General features: G+C 41.1%; 1 protein-coding gene across 1 annotated transcript in view; it reads right to left on the bottom strand.

Moving 5' to 3' along the window:
- Positions 1–1,508: 1,508 nt before the first annotated feature.
- Positions 1,509–6,000, bottom strand: part of uts2r (urotensin 2 receptor) — a gene marked incomplete at its 5' end in the record, with an annotated part of 47,520 nt that continues 43,028 nt past the window's right edge. The window contains one exon of the mRNA XM_079238027.1: positions 1,509–1,585. The remainder of the gene's footprint in view (positions 1,586–6,000) is intronic.

Here is a 6,000-nt window from a genome sequence, read left to right as displayed (position 1 = left end):
AATAAATGAGTTTAACCCCTTCACCCCCAAACCTAACAAAAGATTCCTCCCGGTCGGGGTCTTCGGTCTCACAAGCAGCGTCCTTTGCTCTGGGAGGGCAGATCAGAGGAGAGAGGTTTTAGTATACAGTTTACCTCTTGTCCGTGCGGCTCCTCTCCAGTAATTCAGAGGGTCCTCTTAGCCTCCTGTCCAGTCCCCCCTTCTTCCTCCCAGCTCTGAGAATATATCCTCCCTCTGATTATCTGATGGGCTGCAGGTGGGTCCAATGCCAAGTGCCGATTGGCTGCAGCACCTGCACTGGGAAGTACCTTCCCCCGACCACCTCCCCCAACCTGAGCTTGGGGATCCGCCCCCTGCGCTCTGTCTGCTCCTCCTTTCCTCCTGGTTTGCCACAACATGTACATGAGTACAAAGCCAGCAGGCTACATAAAAAAAAGGAAGAAACTTCAGATCCCACGGTGAGATCTGTGTAAATTCTGTGTAAATTCCTCCCAATTTTCAAGCTCCTGCATGCAAAAGCTCCCAAATCTGAGAACCACATTTCTTCAGAGGATAGACGGGTTAAATATGCATGTCTCCTGCTGCTCGGGGAGTTGAATCAAGAGAGATGTAATAGCTTGGTCTCTATCTGCAACTCTGCTGACACTCTTTGTACCCTTTCTCCGGTCAGAATTGAAGCCACAACATGATCAAACTGGCCTGGGATGACAATAGAGGCCCGGTGGAGCCTAAAAAAAGCACTTTTGGCTGTTGAGTGTTTTGTTGAGATGTTGTTAAAATTGATAGAATTACATATTAGCATTAAATAGCAGTACCGGCATGCAAAGGAATTAAAATATATGTAAACAGATTAAATATCAGCAACGTTATTTATAAGGGAGAATATATATTTTTTCTCAACCATGAATTCAACTTTGATTAGTCTTTTTTTTTACAATTCATTTAAAACACTGTATCCTAATGTTTTTGTGTATTGAAGGAACACCTTGTTTTGTACATGAGCTAAAGCAGTCATTTCTCTTTATTTTTCTTGTTCATCTAAAAAAAGACCAAAACCAACAATATGTTGGGGCCATATGTTGAATCACTAGTAGTGATTCAAAAATAAAAATAAAAACTACAGTGCCAAGCTCATGGTAATAATGAATGTGTCAGCCAGGGCAACCGTGCCACAGATTTCCAATATCACATGCTAGACACTTTTTTTGTAAATCAAACCGCTGATGCCTCAATAATATTGCCTTTAACTCACTTGTGCGTCAGCATTACTCCCCGGTTGTTGGTTGTCACACAAAGTACCGTGAGAAGGACAAAGGGTAGACATACAAGAACGCATAAAAGTTAAAGCTTCAGTTTTGTTATGTAAGACACTGATCTTTCTCCTCATGCCATTGGGAAGTTCTGGGAGTGACCAACAAATGGAGACGCGAAGGTGTCGAGTTCGCGAGCAATCTCAGTTCAGTTTCGATCTGCATCCTCCAGTTGTGTGTAACGACAAGGAGTTCGGCGTCTGCTTGTGTTGTGTATCGTCTCCTACAGCATCTTCCTTTCCTGTCTTCCTCTTCCAGCACATCTCAGCCCATATCTATGAGGGAGACACAGAACAGGCTATTAATACTGTGGTTGTTAATCCTCCACACACACACACACACACACACACACACACACACACACACACACACACACACACACACACACACACACAGAATTCCATCTTCAATCATTAGAGCATGATTTAGAGAGCGTAGGTAACAAGATTACCTAGCAGTATCACATTAAATGTGTACAGTGCCTGCGGTGTCTTTGATTTTACTGCCATTATTATGTCACTTTTGCACCAAAACACAGTTTATCATCCTGCATTATGTATAACCGCTTCAGAGTTTTTGCACAACTGTACATTATTTTTTTTAACAGAAGAAAAAAGTGGTTTGCTGACTAAGAATTTACGTTGTGCAATCCGATTGGTCAAGTGTTGCCTATTGTCGACTGATCGAATCATGTTTTTTGTTTGTTTTTTTAGCCATTTTCCTCTGTTTCAGCTTTATGCATCTATTGAAAAATAGATGAAGCCACAAAATGATTGTCCGAGATACATGTGAATGTCGCTAAGCTGTTGTTACAGTCCTGTGCTGTGCGGGACTGCATAGCACAGTGCAGCACATCCAATAGATGAAGCTCTGTTCGTAGTACTGAAACGGAGAAGGGCAGAACATGTGTAGTCTGCTTGCTTTCTGAGTAGTAAATAAAAACTTTTCTGCCCTAGTTTCCCTTTCCTCCCATTGTAAGCAATCCACCGACAGAAGGGAAACAAGAAGCAAAGCAAAGTGAGAGATAGACAGCGAGAGTGCTGTAACCAGCTGATATGAATTAGTTCTGATACATTACATTTCATTTAGCTGACGCTTTTATCCAAAGCGACTTATATTTTTGCTCTATACACCGTAGGCACAGCAAAGGGGAGAAATTCGGGGTTAAGTGTCTTGCTCAAGGACACATTGACATGGACTAGAAGAGCCGGGGATCATACCACCGATCCACTGATTGAAAGACGGGCATGCTAACCACTGAGCCACAGTTGCCACCTGATAGTGCTGCATTTGGACGTGAATGCTCTGATTTATGAATGCATTGGTTGATTTGAGACAGTAGCCATATGTTGTTATTTAGGCTTTCCAGTGGACCCACTGGATCACAGACTGATCGAAAGCAGGGTTGTTGTCAAATTGTTTATAACTATATTATTGAAAAGCTAATAATTACACCAAAATAGGCTATATATCATGAATTATTGGGAGAAACCAAGCAATTTCTTATGAAGACAATTGTTCAGCACCCCCATGTATTGTGAATGGAATGATCCTTTGCTTCGAAACCACATTGACTATTCAGGGCCAATCCCAGGAAGGAAGTACATCTGTTGTTGTCATTCTTTTATGCTTCTCATTCAAAAGGCTGAACCACAGGCTGAATTGCTAAAATCAGCTCCTACTTGCTGTGGCTCCGGATGACCGGATTTTAAAAAGACAAAGCACATCTTTCCGAACCAGTGCGACCACTTTACACAGGGACCGGCCAAGCAGGCGGAGGCGATACATTAAGCAGTGTTGAGATCTTTCTCTCTCAAGGTTTTTATTTATTTTTCTACTACTCGTGTGTATTGCCTCAATGGAAACAGTTGAGCTGCAACAACACCACGCTGTTGTTGTAGCATGAGCAGCGAAGCAGCTCCCGCCAAAAATGTCTTCTCACAGCTCTCTTCTCAAAAAACTTATCTGCATTTTTACAATTCCCCTTGAGCTCATTCAAATCCAATGGAAGTGGGTCAGCTGCAGATGCATTCATTCAGTGACTATTCATCTGCTTCACAAGATGTAGTACCACCGCCCCGGCAGAAAATAAACAAACTCAAGTCATCCGATGTAACACAAAAGTCTAATTATAGAACACACACAACATGCCGTGCATACAATACCTGGTTTTCCCAGCAGCCATTATTAATCTCCCAACAAATAAACAGAATTAAATTGCAGTAAATTGAGATGAGACTGAAAGATGGCAAGTGAGAGTGGTCATGTTGAGTGTTGCTGCTGGACATATTCAGGACACATCTTTTAATTCAGTCAACCTGTATTGTACTTTGTACCTAGATACCTCATTTACAGCTGAGTCCTTTACAATATCTTTTTTTTTCATGTTTTACGTCCAAGCTTCGTCTCTTAAAAATTATGTTTACATACATCTAATGAATTACTCTTTGATGGAAGCATATTTTAGTTTTAAACATTATAAATAGGTTTAAGATTATTGTCTGTGAATGCCTCTTGTGTGCAGGTCGGGTCATTACAGGACTTTCAGCCGTGAGGCAGCTGTTTGAGTCCCATGTAAAACCAAAAGTATGATTATTTTTTTTATTCAAGTCCGTAATTTAAGTAATTTACAAAGTGGTTATTTTTCTCTTTTTGTTTCAATTTACAAAGTTGATCACTTTGTTAGCCAGGAGAAAGTATGTTGGCCTGGAAACATAATTGAGAATGCACTTTATTTGTGTGGGACATCATTTAGTAGGAGCCAGGGTTTGGTGCGTCGGCTGAATACAATCTGAATACAATAAAGGAAAACCTTAGGTTTAAGAATCAGTTTGCTGATTGCTGCATGTAGATGAAGTAATTAATGAATCAAAAGGCTTTTGATTTTTTTGTATCCATCAGTACTTAATCAATAAAGACTACAAAGATCTCAGGAAAAACTTCATCATCATGACATAATCAATGCCATGTCATTGGAATAATATTTGTAGCCTTGATATGAAAAAAAGTTTTAATTTCACTACCCCATTCACTTCACGCTCACTGCGACTGCATTTTATTAATGAAACAATAATTTGCAAAGATCAATGGGGAAAAAGTGGCACAAATGAGATGGCAAATGAAGCGGTCGTGTGGTTTTGCTGCTCGTTATATTTAGCACACACTTCAAATCTGGCTCCACTTCCTGCAGCATGGTTCAAGTCAGGACTATCTCCAGTAATGGCATATACCATTTTAGTGTCTGCGCTGTAAACATGTGGCTAGAGACAGCAAATGATTAGCTTAGTTTAGCACTAAGGCTGGAAATGTGACGGCAACAAAATTGAGTACAGACTCAAGTAAAACTGAAGTGTAAAAAAATTGATGGAGTATTTCTCGGCCGGTTTCATATATTCCAGAAAGTTATTGTTCGAGGCAGAGAAAAAGTCTAGCATCCTGGTGATGGATGTGTTAAGAGAGCTAGATGGAGCTGCCACTCGTAGTACCACAGCAGAAACATCCCTCACAGCCCCAAAAAACATTTTTTGTGTGTGACACATGGATGTATTATAAAATGGGTTTAAGAAATCAAAGATGGCACCTGCAGTCCACTCAACAAATGCTCGAGCCCCAAAGGGTTTGTAGCTCTGTATAATGCCCACCATCCTAATTTGGCGGGTTTGCATGCCAATACGAGCTAATGAGCTATAAACACCAATAACTGAATTTGTTTTGTAGTAGTATTTATGTTCACAATTTGACTCTAGATAAAAGTTTGGGGGATCTCCAAGGCTGGTAGAATTCATCCTCTGGGGACCACGACTGTGCGAAAACAAAATGTCCTCGCAGTCCATTGTGAATAGTTTTTGAGAGATTTACGTCTGGTCTAAAGCAACTGGCACGGCATAAACTAATGAAACGTATCTCAAGTCCTCGAGTGCTGATTCCCCTGTGACGTCTTGCTCATAGTGTGGGCCATGCTTTTAACTCACGCTAAAATGCGTTTGTGTGCATGCATAAAAAAAAATGTGTTTGCCGGCTTGAGCAGATGCCTGTTAGAATTGACTCTCGTCACACTTTCCACATCCAGTTTACAGGCCTCTTTGACTGGAACATCAAGCATCACCCCTGCCTTGTGCACAAAACTTGGCAAAAGACAGGGGCACTTAAACTACTTTAAGTAGTTTAAGTGCCCCCCCCCACCACCCTCTCCCCTCCACTGGGGAGAGGGGGTGCTGTTTCGGAGGGCATGAAAACAATCATTCAACCTCTCTTTTTTTCTTTAAATTTCTTATCCTCTTCCCTAATCCAATTTCTATCTGTGTTTATCTCGCACATTCCGCTGCTCACACATTTGAACTCCATGATTATGATCAAATCTGACGCTGGTGTAATTTATACCAAACCGTGAGACCTTTAGAAGCCACCCTGTCCTGATTGACCCATGATGCAGTGATTCGGTATGGGGTTAGCAGTGTGTTTATGACCGTTTACACATGAAGGTAAAGTCAGTTTCGGCCCATAACACAAGGCATGGTAGCGAATAAGAGGTTTGTCGAGGTCATTGCAGTTGAGTTGTGAGGTATGGGTCAATTAGCTTTGTTTGTTTGAAGCAGTTTTTGTATATTTGAACTCTGTTGGTTACAAAACAAGTACAAATCTGACTTATCTATGATATGCATATGTTCTGTACTTATTACATTTCCCCCCA

Source organism: Taurulus bubalis (assembly GCF_910589615.1).
Source record: "Taurulus bubalis genome assembly, chromosome: 2".
In the NCBI taxonomy this organism is placed as follows: Eukaryota; Metazoa; Chordata; class Actinopteri; order Perciformes; family Cottidae; genus Taurulus; species Taurulus bubalis.
The sequence above is the reverse complement of the archived record's forward strand: the minus strand, read 5'-3'. Positions and strand labels throughout refer to the sequence as shown.